Consider the following 22838-nt stretch of genomic DNA (forward strand, 5'->3'; position numbering starts at 1 on the left):
CAGAAAGGTGTCTCAGGAATGGCAGCCACAGGACTCAGACCCCAGAAGTGCCTCGAACCCCCCAGCACCAAGAGTGTGTGTGAACCAGTGGCCCCGCTCTGTCCACACTTGGAATGTCTGCTTAAGGAAAGATGTTTCTGGCTTCCAGTCTTCCACATCCTGCAGGTCAAAACAGCTTCCATGGGGAAGGTAAGCTTAAGAAACTGCTTTCTTGCAGTGAGAGGTGGGATGTAGGCCGGGTTGGGAGAGGTTCAGCTACCATCTCCCTCAAGGGGATTTCATGTGCTGTCTTGGAGGCCTCTTTGGGTCTCCAAGCTGGGAGCAAGGCAGCAGACAGACAAGCAGAAGGAAGGAGTATGTTTATGAACCTCATCGTCACTCATTACCATCTCAGAAAGAAGTCTGGAACTACAAATACAGAACTCTCATGATAGGATATAAACATGGTGAGATTTTGGAACTTTTCTTTGTAGTTAAGTCATTTGGTATCACTTTCTGCCTCACTTTATTGATTTGTAGCAAAAACCTTGATTACAAAAAAAGACCTGGGTATTGTCCTCAGGGGCAATAAAGAAGTAGAAGCCCAGCCAGCCAGACAATTACAAGAATACAAAGGATAGGGAAAGAGATTTCTCTAAGTGGAGACTAGTGGTGGCTTTTTCTCAAAGATCATATTGAATGACAACTTTTGAGCTGATGCGCCATGATGAATGTCCCTCTTTTCTCTTCCCTTTTTTTTTTTTTTTTTTGAGACAGGGTCTCGCTTTGTCGCCCAGGCTGGAGTGCAGTGGTGTGATCTCAGCTCACCGTAGCCTCGACCTCCCAGGACTCAAGCACTCCTCCCGAGTAGCTGGGCCTATAGGCATACACTGCCACACCCAGCTAATTTTTAATATTTGTTTGTAGAGACAACGTCTCACTTTGTTGCCCAGGCTGGTCTTGAACTCCTGGGCTCAAGCAATCCCACCCGCCTTGGCCTCCCAAAGTGCTGGAATTATAGGCGTGAGCCACCGTGCCTGGCCCTTCTTTTTTTTTTTTTTTTTAACATTTAATTTAGGACTTCTGCATCTATGGTCATAAATGAAATGGACTAAAATGTTATTACCTCTCAATGCAATTGTCTGGTCTTGGAAACAATGTTGTACTAACCACATAAGTGAGTTCATCAGCTTCTCTGCTTATTATCCTGCAACAGTTATAGATGATCTTGACTCTGAAAGTTACCCGTGACTTGAAGGCCCCTGGATCTAGATCTCCTAGCTGGGGGTGATCTTTAATAGCTATTAGCCTAATCAAGTCTTCTCTTTCTCATTGTTGCATATTTTCCATTTTCACTTTTCCCCAAAATGTATTTCATCTAGGTCTCCCAATTCATTAATATTTAGCTGTTTGAAGAAATATTTTACATTGTTTGTGCCTGTTTGATTACCTTCCTTTTTTGTAATGTTTCTCTTCATTCCCCCCACCCCCTTCATTAGTCTTGACTGAAGTTAACTATGTTGTTAGTCATTCTTTCCTTTTGCAACTTCTTAGACATGGCCTGGGACGGTGCCAATGGAGATGTATTTCTTGGACTTGCTGAGAAAGGCTCCATCCTACTGATGGATGTTGGCTGTGCTGGCAGCTCCGCATAATGGAACACTTTGCTTGATTTATAAAGGACCCAACTTGTCATTTCTATGTCCTCACCATTGTCTTTATTGTCCTTGCCTGTTTTTACCAGCTGTTCAAGGCCTTCTTTGATTGGCTTCTCTCCTTGTTCTCTGACTGCCTAACTCAGGTGACTTTCAGTCCAGCTGGTAAAAAGGGACAACTGCCCTGTCCCCCACCACACCCACAGCCTGGGATTTGTGCCTCTGCTCCTCCGTGAGCCTCTTTAGCTTAGGAGGAATCCTGTCTGCCGTGAGATAGATAGCTGGTCTGCTCATTCCTCTGAAATGCACCTTTTGCCAAAAAAAACACATCTTAAAAATTTTAAACCAGCCCTTACTTGAAAAGAAGGTTGGTTTAGCAGCCACTCCGGTGCCTTCGCCGTCTGCCACTTCCTGGAAATGTTTGTATAGTCTCCTGCCTTCTCCTGAGTCACCTTTCCAAAATTCAAAATTCTCAAGTTTTATCACCTAAGGAACAAGTGTGCTGCTGCCTGAGACCCTTTATCTTATTTCTGTAGAGAATGTAGACTGAAGTTGTTTGCACTGTGGGACAACTGTGCGGTTGGACGGGCCCATTTTCAATCTATTCGGTACAGGCAAGACTCCTCTGAAAGGATGATGTGTTCTCTCCCCAGCACGTGGTTTCTACGTGCGTGATGCCCCACTACTGTCCTATTAATCAGTGATCTGTTTACAACCCTATCTCCCCTCTCTGCATTGTGAACTCTTAAGGTCAAAGACTTGGAAGCCATCCCAGCACCAAGGTCAGTGCCGCAGAGCCTGGCTCAGTCACATTCGACAAAGGGTGGAAAGAACCTGAGCCAACCGGGCGCGGTGGCTCACGCCTGTAATCCCAGCACTTTGGGAGGCCAAGACGGGCGGATCACGAGGTCAGGAGATCAAGACCATCCTGGCTAACATGGTGAAACCCCGTCTCTACTAAAAATACAAAAAATTAGCCAGGCGTGATGGCGGGCGCCTGCAGTCCCAGCTACTCGGGAGGCTGAGGCAGGAGAATCGCTGGAACCCGGGAGAGGGAGCATGCAGTGAGCCGAGATCACGCCACTGCACTCCAGCCTATGTGACAGAGCGAGACTCCATCTCAAAAAAAAAAAAAAAAAAAAAAAGAACCTGAGCCTCTGATCCTCCCTGGAGGGCACATGAACATGCAACAGGCTTGGTACTGGCTTCCTTTTTGCTCACTTGGAAAGTCAGCACAGGGGAAGAGGCTCCTCATGTGCTTGAAAGCTCAAAATTTGCTCTGAGACATGTAGGAACATGTAGTGTCAGCACACAAAACAAAATCTTTTATCATTAAGCCCAAAACAAGCATTTAAAAGCAAAGGGGTAAAATAGGGGAAAGAAAAAAAAAAGGAGCCCCCTGTGACTCTGGAGCACTTGGAGGCTTACAAAGGAATGCACTGGTGTGAGTGTGTGACAAGAAGCAAAACTTTAATTCCTGACTTCCAGCTCCTGGGTGACAAGGTCATCCAGGATGATCAGTAATTCTACTAAAAACACACAGGTGTGAAATCTACCCAGTTTTCACTTCCTGCCTAGCCCTTGAAGAGCATCATTGCCACCTCCCCATCATTTGCTGAGCACTAGTTGTGGGAATGCATTGCTTTTCCCATTTGTACCAGGGGCTTCCTGAGTGATCCACCTGGTGGTGGGACCTAGAGCACAGGGCCCCCAGGTATTAGCACTGAGGATGGAACCACTGAAGCTGCCTCTTGGCTCCCCTCCTCTCTCACTGCACCCCAACCACCCAAGGCCACACAGTCCACTGAGTGGAACCTTGCTTTGGTCCTGACTCTCAAGCCACACCAGTCTCCCTCTTTGTGCTCCACACTTGACTCTGATCTCCAACCCAGGGAAGGGAGCTTTCTAGGCTGCCTGGCTCTGGCCAGACCTTGGCCTTATGACTAGAACCTTGACTGACGCCCCACAGAACTAGGACTAATAATCCAGAAGGACTCTCCACTGAGTACTGACCATTGCCTGGATTTCCAGCCCTGTGTCCGATCTTCCAGGTTTAGAACTTAACTATTATGCTCCAGCGGACACTACACACAGCACCCACCAGCTGCACCTTCAGAGCTCCAGAGCCAGCCTCCACAAGAATAGCCTCTTAGGCTTGGACACACCTTGGAGTGACAGTCTCCCAAATTCTAGCCATCCTTGCCTTCCTCTTCAGAAATGCGTGCAAAAGGCCTCATGCTCCAAGGCTTTAGGTGTCATGTCACTTGCTCCACAGTTAATCAGTGGATTGGTCTCCTGTTGCATCAAGCAATCCTTTCCTCTAAGTAACAGAAATCGATCCCAGTGCATCTCACTGTGTGGTCATGGGATAAAACCAAGCTCCCAGTATTCCAAGGCTGAGAGTCATGCTCCAGATGTTAACAAGCCTACTGCAATGTGCTTACCCTGGGGGGCTACTAAGTGCTCTGACACCACCTTCAATGCGATAATATTCCCCAAAGAACAAGAGTCTTTCTCATACATTACATTTTGTACTCCAAAAATGTTAGTAAAAGCATAAACATTTTTGAAAAACCCTCTTGAAATGACTAAAATCTGCCCATGAGAAAACTTTCAATTTACTCTTGGAACTAGCCATTCAAGAAGACCTAAGAAATAGTCATCACCTGTACTATCAATTGGTGTACTTGCTTATAAAAAGCATTTTAAAAAACAGATTTTTCCCAAAGAAGAAAGAGTCTTGTCATCTGAGGAATGTCTCCTTCTCACACACAGACCCGAATAACAAACCCCAGGACCTGCCACAGGCAGAGGGGTGCCAACAACAGCAGAACTCAATACGAGGTGTCAGCCGCAGGGCTTTGAACTTCCTAGCTTTGTCAACGGCTGTCACAACCTCTGTGTTATTTAAACAGATTTTGGTATTTAAAGCAGATCAGGTTTGTTTTTCAAACATTCATTTCAATCCTGAGACAAATTTTCCATTTAAGGGGAAAATGGTGGTGGTGGTGGGGGGTGTTGTAAGTAGGAACCTGCCAGATTATCAGGTATCTGGGAGACAATCAGAGATTTAGGTTTATTGTTCTATTGGTTTTTAAATGCATATGACTCTTAAGAAAAAAGTGCTGCATACAAGACTCTCCCTTGCCTGCTTCTTCAGCCCAGTTACAGCCATGTACCTCCCTTTTAAAGGGGTTGCAATTTTTCAAACACAGTTTCCTACCATCATCTTGCTTTTGCTCAGCAAGTTCTCTCTGCCTGGAAACATTTCATAGGTCTACCGATATAGCCGACATAATTCCTACTCACCATTCAAAAATCCATCTTGAGAAAACTTTTACTGAACTTGGCCCCCGTCCACACACCCAACTGGATCAAGCACTTCCTCTCAAGGCTCCCACAACCCCTTGCCATCGCACATGCCAAACCCTATTTGCAATATGTGGTCTTCTCCCAATCAGGGCATGTGCTATTCATCTTTGAACGTTCAGGGGCTAGCAATAGAGACTTGCATGTGATAAGGGCCTGATAACAGTTTCTGCACCAGATAATCAGAGCTGGTAATATAACCTTTAAGGCCACAATGCTGTTTTGTTTTGTTGTTTAATCCTTTTTCATATATTTGGGAAAACTGGAACCAAGGACTTGAGAACCACTGGGACATTCTCTCTACCCCTTATCCTTGACCAGTTCCCTCCACAGAGTTAGAAAGAGCTTCACAGAGCGGATCTAAGCCTAGATCTCTCTGGATTCTAGTCCCAAAATGCCAGCGACGATTCTAATTGGCTCCTGGACCAACTGACTGGGGCCTGGGAGGCAGAGTCATATAAGAATAAGGAAGCTCACTCAGGAACTTCATGGTTGGAAGAAGGAAGGAACATTTTATTGGAGGAAAGTATGGGAAGTGCTGGCAGGCAGAACAACAGGTACTTTCTTCTATCTGCCATGCAAAGTGTGGTCACAGACAAGCAGCATCAGCAACACCTGGGAGCTTGCGCGAAATGCAGAATCTCAGGTTCCACCCCTGACCTACTAAACAGCATCTGCACTGGCACAAATGCCCAGGTGATATGCATACACATTAACATGTGCGAGTTCTCTTCTATACCCTCCAACTCCAGCCACAAGGCTCCAGAATGACTTCCTCCAGCTGGTGTACAAACACGCTGCACTGCTACCTCTCCAGGGACAGGCGGACTCCAGCTCTCCCACAGGCCACAGAGTTGGAGGTGTATTTCAAACAGTCTTGGAGTCTGTGTTGCAGACTCACATATGAATGTTACCAACCTGGTCTTCCTTCCAGGTTAAAGAGTAAATCTAATATAAAATTTATCATCTGAGAGCAGGCTCTTTTTCTCCTAGAACCCATAGAACTATTCCAAGTCCACTAGATAGAAATCACAGCCTATACTCATAACTCTATTTGGCATTAAAAAATTTCAATTAACCGTTATTACCCATCCTATGATTTATTACCACAATCAGTGTAATTATTAACAAGGGACAACTCATGTTAAACTCCAGGCATGGCTACTATTAACAGTATTTAATATTGCCTCATCAAAATATATGAACCATTAATCTTGCCAGATATCAGAACAACATTTATTATAAGCACAGTGGGATTAAGAACATAGACGAGGAACAAAAGGAGATTAGGTTCATGTGAAGGAAGGATAAATTTTAAACCTAGAGAAATCTTAGGTGACTTTTAACAAACTCCTACATCTTACAGAAGCATCAACAAGAGAATGAAACTAGAAAACTGTGACACGAGTATCTAGTTCATGAAAGATAAGGGAAGAAAGTATGCCCTCAAAATGTGATGAGGGCATAAAATGTCCCAGACACCAGGCTCTGCTGTGTCACAGAGAAAATCTCACGTGATCCCCACAACATCCCTGCACAGGAGGCTGCTTGGCCCCATTTCTACAGATGAAGAAACTGAAGCTCACAGAGGAGAACTATCTTGCTCAAAGCATACAGTTTAAACAAAGGAAGAGCTGGAACTAAAACCCAGGTCTCCTGAGTCCTGTGGCACTCTCCTTTCTAACTCCAAGCTAACACTCAACAGTGGCTTTGCTTAATCCTGGCTCAGTAGTTCTCAGCCCTGATGGCACATCCAAAATCCTGGGAGAAGTTACACACACACACACACACACACACACACACCACTAATATCCTGTTCCATATCAACCAAATAAAAATTTCTTGGACTGAAGCCCAGGATTTAGCATTTTTAAAAAGATCCCCTTGTAATTCTCATAGGAAGATAGGATTGAATCTCTGATTATTGCTATGTTCCTAGTTTGAGTAAAAGTATCCACAAAATTGCCAAACATCACAGAACCACTTCATGGCATCAATGAAATAGGCCAGAACCTGGTGAAACAAGGCATCATGATCACTATCTCGATCATCTCATCATCACTGCAGGTATCATGTACTGCACCATTTTACATTTCCACCAGCAGTGTATGAGGGTTCCAATTTTTTTGTGCAAATATGGGATATTTAATACTTATTGATATATACCATGCACACAGAAATACATGCAAAGAGCACTCACGTAAACCTTAATAAATGATTACAGAGTGAATACATGTATGTAACCAAGGAACAGCATCAGTGTCACTTGTGCCCCTATACAACTACTTTTCTCCCTCCCCTCCAAAGATCTGAAGATCTACCATTGTAGATTAGATATACTTTGTCTTTTTATATGTTTCATTTCTTTTTTTTTTTTCAGACGGAGTCTCGCTCTGTCCCCCAGGCTGCAGTGCAGTGGCCAATGTCTGCTCACTGCAACCTCCGCCTCCAGGGTTCAAGCGATTCTTGTGCCTCAGCCTCCTGAGTAGCTGGGATTACCAGCGTGCACCACCACACCCAGGTAATTTTTGTATTTTTAGTAGAGACGGTTTCACCATGTTGGCCAGGCTGATCTCGAACTCCTGACCTCAAATGATCCACCCTCCTTGGCCTCCCAAAGTGCTGGGATTACAGGTGTGAGCCACTGTGCCCAACCATATGTGTTTCATTATAGAAAATTTTAAATGTCTACAAATAAGGTTCCAATTTCTTCACATCCTGGTTATCTTTCTTTTTAATTCTAGCCATACTAGTGGGTGTGAAGGGATACCTCACTGTGGTTTTGGTTTGTATTTCCCTGATGACTAATGACACTAAGCTTCTTTTTCATGGGCTTAGTGGCCAGTTGTTCGTCTTCTTTGGAGAACTGTCTAGATCCCTTGTCCACTTTAAAAATCGGGGTTTTTAAAAATGATGGAGGTATAACAGTTCTTTATATGTTGTAGATATGAGTCCCATATCAGATATATGATTTGTCTGTGGGTTGTCTTTTCACTTTCTTCGTGGTGTCCTTTGCAGCTCAACAGTTTTTAATTTTGATGAAGTTCACTTTATCTAATTTTTCTTTTGTTGCTTATGCTTTTGGTATGTGCCATGGTCATATTTTACATAGCAAGGAATTCTAAGTCACTATTTCACCCAACATCTTAATTAACATTATACACGTATCATATAGATATATCACGGTTTCCTTTTCATAGAGCCATTCATTTATTCTATCTTCAAACATTATATTTTACTTTACAACATGATTTATCCAAATTATGTACTACTGCCCTTGATTTATAATGAGCTTCCAATGTGATGTTAGGAAAAAGTCAATATCATGCTATGTGATATAAACCCATCTATGTGATATGATATGTGATTCAGTAGACATTTGAGGATTAGATCTAATAAGCATGTATTAATATATTTAATAAAGGAGTCTAGAAACCTTATTTAGTAATTCTTCAAATTCTTCATAGTAATTTTTTTTTGAGATGGAGTCTCACTCTGTCACCCAGGCTGCAGTACTGTAGCACGATCTTGGCTCACTGCAACCTCCGCCTCCTAGGTTCAAGTGATTCTCCTGCCTCGGCCTCCTAAGTAGCTGGGATCACAGGTGCATGCCACCATGCCTGGCTAATTTTTGTATTTTTAGTAGAGACAGGGTTTCATCATGTTGGCCAGGCTGGTCTCGACCTCCTGACCTCAAGTGATCCACCCACCTCAGCCTCCCAGAGTGCTGGGATTACAGATGTGAGGCACCGCACCCAACCTTCATAGTAATTTTGAAGAGGTTGGTAACCAGTTACTTTAGAGTCAGAAGGGAATGCAGTGTTGAGATGACCTAATCTCTCCCCTTACTTTATTTCAGTGCTTTATTTATTTATTTATTTATTTATTTATTTATTTATTTATTTAGAGATGGAGTCTTGCTCTGTTGCCCAGGCTGGAGTGCAATAGCACGATCTTGGCTCACTGCAACCTCTGCCTCCTAGGTTCAAATGATTCTCCTGCCTCAGCCTCCCGAGTAGCTGGGATTATAGGTGCCTGCCACCATGCCCAGCTAATGTTTGTATTTTTTTTGTTGTTGAGATGGAGTTTCGCTCTCATTGCCCAGGCTGGAGTCCAATGGTGCGATCTTGGCTCACTGCAACCTCTGCCTCCCAGGTTCAAGCAATTCTCCTGCCTCCTGAGTAGCTGGGATTACAGGCGTGCGCCACCATGCCCAGCTAATATTTTGTATTTTTAGTAGAGACGGGGTTTCACCATGTTGGCCAGGCTGGTCTCAAACTCCTGACCTCAGGTGATCCGCCTGCCTCGGCCTTCCAAAGTGCTGGGATTACAGGCATGAGCCACCGCACCCTGCCTATTTCAGCACTGTAAAGATGTCATTTCTGCAGCCAAGGGCCAGATGCATAAAATAAAATAAAAATGTCATTTCATTGTCTATGAGTACTCATTGTTTCAGGTAAAAAGTCAGCCACTGGCTTTGTGGTTGCTTCTTCGATTTAAGGTAATGTCCTTTTTCTCTAGTTGATTTTAAGATTTTTAAATTTATTGTTGGTTTTCAAAGATAAATTTGATAGTTTGAGTAGGATATACCTAAGTATGGTTTTATCTGTATTTTATATGTGGGGTTTGGGAGCTTCTTGAATCCATGGGTTGATGGCAGTGAATAGTTTTACAAAATTCTCAGCCAGCATCCCTTCAAATATTGCTTCTGCCCAATCTCTCTCTCCTGTTCTTCTAGAACTACAATTCCACAAATATTAGATCTTATGAACATTTCCCTCATGTCTCTTGTGCTCAGTTCTGCTCTTTCCATCCTTTTTTCCTCTTTGTGTTTCACTTTGAGTATTTTCTACTGACCTTGAGTTCACCAATCCTGCTACGTCGTGCCCAGTGGGCTCTTAGACCCATCAGATAAATTATTAATTTCAGATGTATTTTTCAGTTCTATAATAGCTATTTGATTTTTTAAAAAAACAGATTCTAATCTTGCACTGGATTGTCTCATTATTTTATCCATCTTTTCCTTTATTTTCTTTAACATATTATCCAGTCATTTTTAAGTTATTGCTAACATCATCTGTAGTTCTGTTCCTATTATTTTTCCCCACTTGATTATCAGTTATGCTTTCCTGCCTATTTACATGCCTATGTCTTTGATTACATGCTGGACATAGGTATAGAAGAACTGTAGAAGCTCCAGAGGATAGCTTCTACCAGGAAACATTCCCCTTTCCCTCTAACAGGGTGATGAGCTCAACCCAACCAGGGATTTACTGACTCAGGAATAGCCTGCAGCTCTAGTAACTTAGTCCACCTCTATTTTATCTAGTCCCTTAGTTGTAAGCCCTCCCAGACTTGTGTTTAAGAGCTTGGTGGATCTCTGCCTCCTCATCCACAAAAGGTCTTTCAGAGGTTTTGACCTTAGCTTTTTAGCCTCTCATCCATGCAGGTTCAACACGTGGCAACTGTCTTTAGGGGACGACTTGTGCTTTTGCTGCAGTCTCCTAAATACCCCTAGGCTATGAGAGTTTTCACACCTGCAGCCTCCTGTACCACCCCAGAACTCAGCAAATGCCTCATGGGAAAAACTAGACTTCCTCTGGGGCTATTCTAGCTTCCAGTCCATCAAACCAGTTCAATATGGCTGCCTAAACTCTGCTAGTTTCTCTTTCCCTAATATTTCCTCTTTTTGGACCAAGCCAGATCTTTAGCCTACACCCAGAATCAACAACTATCCTCCTCCTTCCTTGCCCTTACCATGAGGAAAACAGCTTCGTTACTCAGTATAGCTAGGAAGCATTCTTCCCTCTCTGGAAATTTGCTTAACAGCTCTCCAGTTTTCTTAAAAATATGATTTTTGCGATTTATTTATTTTTCCCCTTGTTGTTTGGGTTGAGATACTGGCCTGTCACAAGGTACAACAGTCTACTCTGAAGTAGGTTTCCCTTTTTTTATACGTGCAAAAACAGACCCAGAGAGATGGTCTAAGCTACTGGTTTTCAAACCAGGCTCAGCCAACCACTATTTCCCTAGAGCCACTGGATACCATCATGACACAAAGTGGGGAGTCTTTTTTTTTTTTTTTTGAGACAGGGTCTTGCTGTCGCCCAGGCTGGAGTATAGTGGTGCAATCACGGCTCACTGCAGCCTCAACCTCCCAGGCTCAACTGATTCTCCGTCTCAGCCTCCTGAGTAGCTGGGACTACAGGCATGCGCCACCACACCTGGCTAATTTTTGTATATTTTGTAGAGATGCGGTTTCACCATGTTGGCCAGGCTGGCCTTGAACTCCTGGGCTCAAACAACCCATCCGCCATGGCCTCCGAAAGTGCTGGGATTACAGGTGTGAGCCACCACACCTGGCTGGCCTTTTCATTTATTCTGAACAACTTCTCATTCAGCAACAATTTTATACTCATGATGACAGTTTTAATTAGCTTAAAAAAATCATAGTCTAGGTTTTTGTATACCCCAGCCTGGGGCAACAGAACTTTATCAAGGGCACACAGTCTTTTTCCCTTCGGATACAGGGTTTCAGATAAAGTGTAATTGATGGTAATGACTATGGCAGGCTGGAGGCGAGAGGAATATTCAGCTCCCTCTCCTCACGATTCCTTCTCTGCCCACGGAGGAGGGAACTCTTCTGCCTTCACTTGTATCATTTCAGCATCTTCCAAATTCATTCCAAGGGGAATAATTGTTTATCTGATTGTACATTTATTTTACACTAGTCAGTGAGACTCTAATTTTTTAAAGGCAGGAACCCAGACTCCACACAGTCTCTTCTCTTGAATCTATGCAATAACATTCTCTTGACTCTCCATCTCCACGTGTTGTGGTTTAGGGAGGAGGATGGAAAGGAAGCCATGCCTTGCATGGGGAGCAGAAAGTCTCTGCTTCCAGCCAGGGTTGAGTGTTTTTGATTTAACTCAACTTTGTTTCCCACTTACTATTCCTTGTCCATATGTTCTCTTGGTTTATATCCTGAGAAAGGAGGTGGAGTGGGTAGTAGAATTCAAGTACCAAAACTCTGAACTCTTTAACAAAGGCATAACTTCAGAAACATGTGGGCCTTTTGGACTTGCAATCTTCCTGGCACAGTTATGCTAAAGGTGTTAGCTCTTCCCTGGGTTGGATGTCCAACTTTTCTCCGGTGCTTACATTTCTGAGAAGGCCATATTCATAGCATGTCTGCTGAACTGGTGCTTCACAGAACCTTTGGAGGACTTCTTCCTTCATCTTTCTCTTTGGGCATTCCACTTCAGCTTGTCCTAAAATACTTGATTGTGTTGTTTCTTTATTCGCTATTATAATTTTCTTTAAATAGATGGGCTATAAATTTGCCAAGTATTTCTTCTTTTACAAGTAGTAATAAAAGGCGAAGTAATGTCAACATACTTAGAACACCCAATTGTAGAAGGCAAATGGAGAGTTTGAGACTTCCCTAATTTTCCTTCAAACTCAAATCAGTGACAACCTGGTATGGAGCCTCTTAATTCCCCATTCTAGTACTTTTCACTTCTTGGTTTCATTTAACTTAGTAAATGTACTCTTCTACGGTCCAACATACTTTTAGAATGATAGATTTGTGCCAGTTATTTTTTAAACTTTTGTCCTGCTAGCTAGAAAGTTCTACTAGTCTCCCAAGTTAAGCAGAACTCTGTGCTTGTGGAAAGGAAGGGCATGTGGTTAAGATGTTTTTATTTTCTAAGTTGTTTTGATTTACTCAAAGCACAGATCTAATCTCTGCAGACTATTTTTAGAAATTACATGAATTTAAGCTCAAAGGAGCGTTCAATAAAAGCACCATAATTATGCTTACTCCAAGGCTGTGAGGATTTGTTCATCAACTTTTGGTATAACAATAACTTCAATTCACACTACTGTTACATTTAGCAGTAATGGAGGTGAAAGAATAGATCTGCCAAAAGAGAAATATCCAGACCCCAGACCCCGACACTTCCTTATAACATTCAAAGGTAGGAGATGTGGTTGCCCATTAGGTAAAACCCTGTTGCCTGCTTTTCACCTGCCTCCTTCCTTTATTTAGCTCAACACTTCCTGAAGAGCATTGGCTGGAAGAAGTGAGCCCTCTACGTGACAACAAGGACTGGACCCTGGCTCCAAGTCTGGTCACACTCAGTTTTACATGACCAGAGAGTGAGAACTTCTTAGGAACATACAAAACTTGCACAATACATTTACATAAACCATGAAGACCTTCCAGCTCTTGCCACGCAACCTATTTGCCATGGACTGAATTGTCCATAATTCACATGTTGAAGCCCAACCCCCAGTGTGATAGTATTTGGAGATGGGGCCTTTGGGAGATGATTTAGTTTAGATGAGGTCATGAATGTGGAGCCCTCACCATGAGACTCGTGCCCTTATTAAAAGAGACCAGAGGCCGGGTGTGTTGGCTCACGACTGTAATCCCAGTACTTTGGGAGGCCGAGGCGGGTGGATCACCTGAGGTCAGGAGTTCGAGACCAGCCTGGCCAACATAGTGAATCACCATCTTTATTAAACTACAAAAATTAGCCAGGCATGGTTGCGCAGCCTGTAGTTGTAGTCCCAGCTACTTGGGAGGCTGAGGCAGGAGAATCACTTGAACCCAGGAGGCGGAGGTTGCAGTGAACCGAGATCACACCACCGCACTCCACCCTGGGCGAGGAAGTGAGACTCTGTCTCAAAAGAAAAAAAAAAAGAAGAAGAAACCAGAAAATAAATAAATAAATGAAAAGAGACCAGAGTTTGCTCTCCTCCCAGCTGCCCCAGGTGCACAAAGAAGAGTTCATTTGAGGGCACAGGGAGAAGGCAGCCATCTGAAACCCCAGGAGGGAGCTCTCACACGACACCCACCCTGCTGGCACCTTGCTCTTGGCTTACTCTTGGACACTGCAGCCTCTAGAACTGTGAGAAAGTAAATTTCTATTGTGTAAGCCACCCAGTCTGTGATATTTTGTCATAGCAATCGAGCTAAGACACCTTCCCTTGCTCTTTTGGAGAGTTTAAAAAATGAAAGTTTGTTTTAAAAGGCTGAATGTTTCAGAAGACGCTTTCATTGAATTAGAAGTGAAAAAGGAAAAGGGCTTTGGGTTTTTGCTGGGATGAAGTTGAGGCCAAATTACGTTCACTGAGCACCACACAGGGCATTAGAGAGGCAACATGAAAGGCGAGATCTGCCCTCGCAACACCCCACACTGGGTTAGCTAAAGCAAAGAATGTCAATATTATCATAGGGTAAGTGCTAAGACATGGGCAGACTCTGAATGTTATGGGAACAAACCCCACTTAGGGCTGAGTCCTGTGCTAAGCCTAAAGGGCACTCAGGAATTACCAGGGGAGGAAGAGTGGGAAGGGCATTCTACGGAGGGGGAACAGCATGAACGAGCCCAGCACAGTCTACGCCACTGAGTGTAAACTGTAATGCCAAGTGTGCGGTGGTTAAAGGCCACTGCTAAAGCCAAAGGAAAACCGAAGAGAGTGAAAAAATCATAGTTTAAAATCCCTTTTTCCTAGCAACATATTTTAAAAGTCCCATGGAGAATCCTATTCATTTAAAGAAGAGGGGCAGCTGGTCCCAGGAAGATTAGGCATGCAGTTTTATCAGCAGACCAGGGGCAATCCTCTGTATGGATGCCAAGAGAGCATCTCCGAGCCCCGTGTGTGTCTGTGAGACAGCAGTGAGCCAGCAGGGAGAGTCCTGGGTGCTCCCTGGCTGGGTCACAAACTCGCTGAATAACCTCAGGCAGACCCATCCCCATCTCTGGATTTCAGGTTCCTCTATAAAATAAAGGAACCATCTAGAAAGTATTTCTCAGGGACTACATTCTGTTCTTTCCCTTATTATCTGTCTTTGAAGGGGTAGGGGATTTTATTCATTTCCTGACTTGTCCTAATGAGAATTTTCAAGAAGCTTAAAAAGATAGATCAATTCAGACACAAAATATCAATCAGAAGTAGGTAAGAAACATGAAGGAAAGGGGAAACCAAGGAGAGGAAGGCAGAGGGAGGACAGAACAAAAACCACGCCAGGGTGGCTGCTGTGCACAGGAGGGGCTTGAGTGTGGCCGCATGATTCCTGGCAGCCAAAGCAAAGAAGGTGCGTGATCAGTTGCACACTGAGTGTCCCTAAAATTCTGGCAAACCAATGCTTGGGAGAAGCCATTCAATGTTAATCTATCTTCTAAGTTTAACATGAGAATGTTGTTACAAACATTCAAGCATATGTTCCAAAGAAAGCAGAGAGCCTTTAATTTAATAAATCTGTCAACTGCCACATCAAGGTCCAATGTAAAGACCCAGAGTAAAGAAATGTGTTATCTTGTCCCCTCCAATGTATAAAGTACCCCTCTTCATGAAAGCTAAATATATAGAAATATGAATTGTGGCCTTTCCCTGGTCCCACAAAAGGAACGTCAGCTGCTGGCAAGGGCCCCCCCGCCCCGTGTGGGTACAGCCAGGAGCCCATCAAGTGTCCTTCTCTATCAAGAAGAAAACAATGCCCATCAGTGGCTACTTTTCATAAAGATCTCTTAAAGCCTGCGGACAAGGCACACACACATTTTCTGAAGGCAAGGAGTATGCATTTCAGAATCCCCTTGCAGCACCCCTTAGTAACTCAGTTTATTCATCTCTACAGCAAAATGTGATTTGCTGATTGTGCAGCCATCTCCAAAATGCTGGGGGACCAGCAATATGCCTGGTGGCCCTGCCATGTTTCCGGTGGTCACTGACTGAGCATGTGCTCAGGACAAAGCATCTAGTCCCTGCTCTGTGTGACAGCAGGGTCAAATTCACACATAACAATAATAACCTTAAATGTAAATGGGTTAAATGCCCCAATTAAAAGACACAGACTGGCAAATTGAATAAAGAGTCAAGACCCATCAGTGTGCTGTATTCAGGAAACCCATCTCACGTGCAAAGATGCACATAGGCTCAAAATAAAGGGATGCAGGAAGATCTACCAAGCAAATGGACAGAAAAAAAAGCACAGGTTGCAATCCTAGTCTCTGATAAAACAGACTTTAAACCAACAAAGTTCAAAAGAGACAAAGAAGACCATTACATAATGGTAAAGGGATCAATTCAACAAGAAGAGCTAACTATCTTAAATATATATGCACCCAATACAGGAGCACCCATATTCATAAAGCAAGTCCTTAGAGACCTACAAAGAGACTTAGACTCCCACACAATAATAATGGGAGATTTTAACACCCCACTGTCAATATTAAACAGATCAATAAGACAGAAGGTTAACAAGGATATCCAGGACTTGAACTCAGCTCTGCCACAAGGAGACCTAATAGACATCTACAGAACTCTCCACCCCAAATCAACAGAATATACATTCTTCTCAGCACCACATTGCACTCATTCTAAAATTGATCACATAATTGGAAGTAAAGCACTCCTCAGCAAATGTAAAAGAACAGAAATCACAACAAACTGTCTCTCAGACCACAGTGCAATCAAATTAGAACTCAGGATTAAGAAACTCACTCAAAACCACACAACTGGAAACTGAACAACTTGCTCCTGAATGACTACTGGGTAAATAACGAAATGAAGGCAGAAATAAAGATGTGCTTTGAAACCAATAAGAACAAAGACACAATGTACCAGAATCTCTGGGACACATTTAAAGCAGTGTGTAGAGGGAAATTTATAGCACTAAATGCCCACAAGAGAAAGCAGGAAAGATCTAAAATCAACACCCTAACATCATAATTAAAAGAACTAGAAAAGCAAGAATAAACAAATTCAAAAACTAGCAGAAGGCAAGAAATAACTAAGATCAGAGCAGAACTGAAGGAGATAGAGACACAAAAAACCCTTCAAAAAAATCAATGAATACAGCAGCTGGTTTTTTGAAAAGATCAACAAAACTGATAGACCACTAGCAAGATTAATAAAGAAGAAAAGAGAGAAGAATCAAATAGATGCAATAAAAAATGATAAAGGGGATATCACCACCGATCCCACAGAAATACAAACTACCACCAGAGAATACTATAAACACCTCTACGCAAATAAACTAGAAAATCTAGAAGAAATGGGTAAATTCCTGGACACATACACCCTCCCAAGACTAAACCAGGAAGAAGTTGAATCTCTGAATAGACCAATAACAGGCTCTGAAATTGAGGCAATAATTAATAGCCTACCAACCAAAAAGAGTCCAGGACCAGACGGATTCACAGCCAAATTCTACCAGAGGTACAAAGAGGAGCTGGTACCATTCCTTCTGAAACTATTCCAATCAATAGAAAAAAAAATAGGGAATCCTCCCAAACTCATTTTATGAGGGCAGCATCATCCTGATACCAAAGCTTGGCAGAGACACAACAAAAAAAGAGAATTTTAGACCAATATCCCTGATGAACATCAATGCAAAAATCCTCAATAAAATACTGGCAAACCGAATCCAGCAGCACATCAAAAAGCTTATCCGCCATGATCAAGTCGGCTTCATCCCTGGGATGCCAGGCTGATTCAACATACGCAAATCAATAAAAGTAATCCATCACATGAACAGAACTAACGACAAAAACCACATGATTATCTCAATAGATGCAGAAAAAGCCTTTGACAAAATTCAACAGCCTTCATGCTAAAAACTCTCAATAAATTAGGTATTGATGGGATGTATCTCAAAATAGTAAGAGCTATTTATGACAAACCTACAGCCAATATCATACTGAATGGGCAAAAACTGGAAGCATTCCCTTTGAAAACTGGCACAAGACAGGGATGCCCTCTCTCACCACTCCTGTTCAACATAGTGTTGGAAGTTCTGGCCAGGGCAATCAGGCAGGAGAAAGAAATAAAGGGTATTCAATTAGGAAAAGAGGAAGTCAGATTGTCTCTATTTGCAGATGACATGGTTGTATATTTAGAAAACCCCATTGTCTCAGCTCAAAATCTCCTTAAGCTGATAAGCAACTTCCGGAAAGTCTCAGGATACAAAATCAATGTGCAAAAATCATAAGCATTCCTATACACCAATAATAGATAAACAGAGAGCCAAATCATGAGTGAACTCCCATTCACAATTGCTACAAAGAGAATAAAATACCTAGGAATCCAACTCACAAGGGATGTAAAGGACCTCCTCAAGGAGAACTACATACCACTGCTCAACAAAATAAAAGAGGACACAAACAAATGGAAGAAGATTCCATGCTCATGGATAGGAAGAATCAATATCGTGAAAATGGCCATACTGCCCAAGGTAATTTATAGATTGAATGCCATCCCCATCAAGCTACCAATGACTTTCTTCACAGAATTGGAAAAAAACTACTTTAAAGTTCATATGGAACCAAAAAAGAGCCCGCATTGCCAAGACAATCCTAAGCCAAAAGAACAAAGCTGGAGGCATCACGCTACCTGACTTCAAACTATACTACAAGGCTACAGTAATCAAAACAGCATGGTACTGGTACCAAAACAGAGATATAGACCAATAGAACAGGACAGAGGCCTCAGAAATAACACCACACATCTACAACCATCTGATCTTTGACAAACCTGTCAAAAACAAGAAACTGGGAAAGGATTCCCTATTTAATAAATGGTGCTGGGAAAACTGGCTAGCCATATGTAGAAAGCTGAAACTGGATCCCTTCCTTACACCTTATACAAAAATTAATTCAAGATGGACTAAAGACTTAAATGTTAGACCTAAAACCATAAAAACCCTAGAAGAAAACCTAGGCAATACCATTCAGGACAAAGGCATGGGCAAGGACTTCATGACTAAAACACCACAAGCAATGGCAGCAAAAGCCAAAATTGACAAATGGGATCTAATTCAACTAAAGAGCTTCTGCATGGCAAAAGAAAATACCATCAGAGTGAACAGGCAACCTACAGAATGGGAGAAAAGTTTTGCAATCTATCCTTCTGACAAAGGGCTAATATCCAGAGTCTACAAAGAACTCAAACAAATTTACAAGAAAAAAACAAACCACCCCATCAATAAGTGGGCAAAGGATATAACAGACACTTCTCAAAAGAAGACATCTATGCAGCCAACAGACACATGAAAAAATGCTCATCATCACTGGTCATCAGAGAAATGCAAATCTAAACCACAATGAGATACCATCTCATGCCAGTTAGAATGGCAATCATTAAAAAGTCGGGAAACAACAGATGCTGGAGAGGATGTGGAGAAATAGGAACACTTTTACACTGTTGGTGGGAGTGTAAATTAGTTCAACCATTGTGGAAGACAGTGTGGCGATTCCTCAAGGATCTAGAATTAGAATTACCATTTGACCCAGCAATCCTATTACTGGCTATATACCCAAAGGATTATAAATCATGGTACTATAAAGACACATGCACATGTATGTTTATTGCGGCACTATTCACAATAGCAAAGACTTGGAACTAACCCCAATGTCCATCAGTGACAGACTGGATTAAGAAACTGTGGCACATGTATACCATGGAATACTATGCAGCCATAAAAAGGATGAGTTAATGTCCTTTGCAGGACATGGATGAAGCTGGAAACCATCATTCTGAGCTATCACAAGGATAGAAAACCAAACACCACATGTTTTCTCTCAGGTGGGAACTGAACAATGAGATCACTTGGACACAGGGTGGGGAACACCACACAACGGGGCCCGTCGGGGATGGGAGGCTGGGGGAGGGATAGCATTAGGAGAAATACCTAATGTAAATGATGAGTTGATGGGTGCAGCAAACCAACATGGCAGGTGTATACCTATGCATCAGATTTGCACGTTGCGCACATGTACCCTAGAACCTAAAGTATAAAAAAAAAAGAACAAAAAAAGAAACCCAACAGGTGAAGAACAATCCCACTTCTGTAAAAACAGAAAACCTCAGGAATGTGTGTATAAAAAAAATTTCCCAAAGAATATACTCTAAAATGTCTGTTATGGTAGAGTCCCATAAGCTTTTTTTTCATTTACTTTCTACATTTTCTATAATTAGCCTTTTGAACTTTTTAAATGAAGATAGTGGACTAAACGGTTTCTAAGGTTTTTTTTCTAGAGATGTCATGGGTCAAAATTAGAGTCACAAGTTAAGGGGAAAGTTATTTGCTTCAATAATGGTGAATACCCCCTACATTAAATACCTACAGGAAAATTCAAACTCTGACCAGGAAACCACGCCATTTGCATTTCCACACCCCGGCCCATGCCTGCTCATGTCTGGGGACGCCTGGCATTCAGCTCTCCGGATGGTTGGGCTGCAGGTGTCCCTAAGGTGCACCCTGACAGCCGGCTCTGCTCTGCGGAGCTGCAGAGTGAGTTCCTGGCTCCCGTGACAACCTACTTCCCTTACGTTCATCTGTTCTCCATTAGTCTCCACCAGCCTCTCAGTTTCCTGGAGGTGTTTTCTACATTGTACAGTTACATGTAAAGAAAAATGCAACAGCAGCAAAGCACGGGGGGTCCAAACACAAGCACCCCTTCCCTGGGAGACTGCTCACCACCATCACAGTCAGACGCTCAAGCAGCACCCACACGAGAGGAGAGCCACCAACGTGAAGCCTTTCAGAAAAGGCCCACGGGCAGCCTGGGCAACTAGCGAGACCCCATCTCTACAAAAAAATTGAAAAATTAGCCAGGCGTGGTGGCTCATACCTGTACTTCCAGCTACTCGGGAGGCCCCAGCCCAGCAGGAGCGTTCAGCGAGAGGCAGAGCCCCGGAACAGCGGTGTTCACTCAATTAAACCTCATGGTCTGAGAGAGTGGCAGGTGTGCCGTTTTCCATAATTAGTCACAGCCCCTGAAGGAAAAGTGCGCCTGTGTGGGGCAGGACCAAAGGAAGAAACGCTTCCGCAATGCTACCGGGAAGTCTGAGCTCACCTTCTTTACCTTGGCACCGAGCTGAAGATCTGTTAGAAACCCTCTCCAACCAGGACGTTCAGGAGAAACGGTGGCAACCGCCCAGAATAACAAGGCCCCAGCAGCAAGGTGTCCTTTTCCCAGCAAGTGAAACCCGCCCCCCGCCACCACCTGTAGTACAGGAGACACCACAAAGCAAGAGGCCCCAGGGCTCTGCTCGGGAAGCTGCCGGGCCTGTTTTTCCTCCCAGTGGCCAACAAACAGGAGGGCAGGTTCAGCACGTGGGGCTCTGCTTTCTGAGCGCGGCACCATTACAGCATCCACATCCGATTTTTAAAACTGAAGTATAACATAAATACCGTGTAGTGTAGGAGGCACCGGAATCTCAAGTACACGGCTTGCTGAGCATTTATACCCATTAGCACCCACACAGCTGCCACCTGGACAGAGACACCGGCCCTTCCCAGCATTGCACCAGGCTCCGGAGACTCCTCCCAATCCATTCACTCATCCCAAATCCCCTCTGTGGCCATGTGCCCTTTCCTACTGCAGTGAGGACTCCATTGTATGGACAGATGAAATTTATGGACTATTTCATCTAGTTAGGTGCTATTATGAATAAAGCTGCCATGGATTTTCTTGAACATGTCTTTTTTTTTTTTTTTTGAGATAGAGTCTTGCTCTGTTGCCCAAGGTAGAGTGTGGTGGAGTGATCATAACTCACGGCAGTCTTGAACTCCTGGGCTCAAGCAATCCTTCCACTTCAGCCTCTCAAAGAGCTAGGAGCACAGGCACACACCACTACATCTGGCTAATTTAAAAAGAATTTTTTTTTTGTAGAAATGAGGTTTCACTATGTTGCCTAGGCTAGTCTCAAACTCCTGGCCTCAAGCGATCCTCTCACCCTGGTCTTCCAAAGCCCTGGGATTACAGGCGTGAGCCACCACACTTGGCCTTGAACATGTATTTTTTAAAAAAAATAACAGGCTTACTGAGATATAATGCACACACCATAAAGTTCACCCTGTGGAAGAGTACAATTCAATAGCTTTTAGTATACTCACAGTTATGCAGCTACCACCACCATCTAATTCCACAACATTGAACATAACTTGTGAACATATGTCTTTGTTTCTCTTGGGTAAATACTGAGGAGGGGGAATACGTAGATGTTGTATTATGTAGATGTTGTTTAGCTTTGGTATCTTCTAAAGCATAAATATCATTCTACAATCCTCACCAACATTTGGTATTGTCAATTTTTTTCACTGTAACCATTCTTTTGGGTGTGTGATTCCACATCAGAGTTAATACCACATTTTCTCAATTCCCCATTCTCTTACTACCAACCAAATATAAACTGAAAGCTGAAATTTCACCTAACAACAGAGGACTCATCTAACAATCTTCAGGACTGACTTTTTTTTCCCTTTTCTTTAAACACCAGTGTAGCACTTCCAAAATGTTAGATAAAATGATGTATCAGGTCCGCTGAGATACTTCAAAAATTGATTAAAAAAAAAAAAAAAGCTAACAGTAACTGCTTAACATACATTATTTTAAATAATTCTTGCAACATTTCTGTGAAGTGTATGCAATTATTCTTATTTGACATATAAGCAAACTGACACATAAATAAGTTATTTGATTTTTCCAAGGTCATATTGCCAGAGAATGAGATTCTTACCCAGGTCTTTCTGTCTCCGAAATGCTGGGCTGCTTGTCACTACTCTCTATAGTCTCATCTCCACAGCCGGTTATAAGATAGGACACTCTATACACCTGCTGAATACATTTGCTGACATAACATCTTTGCACAAAGCAATATGAAAAAAAAATTTCAGGGAAAAGAAAACCTTCATAAAAAGCATAAGTATTGAAACCAGGTTATATATTACGTAATTCTTAGAGTAAACATTCTTAAAAAAAGCCCAACTATAACCTGAGGAAAATAATAATAAACATGGCTGACTTCATAGAAGATACAGCC

The 22838-nt window shown here is 42.8% G+C and overlaps 1 protein-coding gene across 23 annotated transcripts in view; it reads right to left on the reverse strand.

The window, feature by feature from the left end:
* TMEM241 (transmembrane protein 241) overlaps positions 1-22838 on the reverse strand; it is a 202303-nt gene that overhangs the window by 71942 nt on the left and 107523 nt on the right. The gene's annotated exons all lie outside the window — the stretch shown is intronic.

The sequence above is a fragment of the Pan paniscus genome, chromosome 17, assembly GCF_029289425.2.
Source record: "Pan paniscus chromosome 17, NHGRI_mPanPan1-v2.0_pri, whole genome shotgun sequence".
Lineage (NCBI taxonomy): Eukaryota > Metazoa > Chordata > Mammalia > Primates > Hominidae > Pan > Pan paniscus.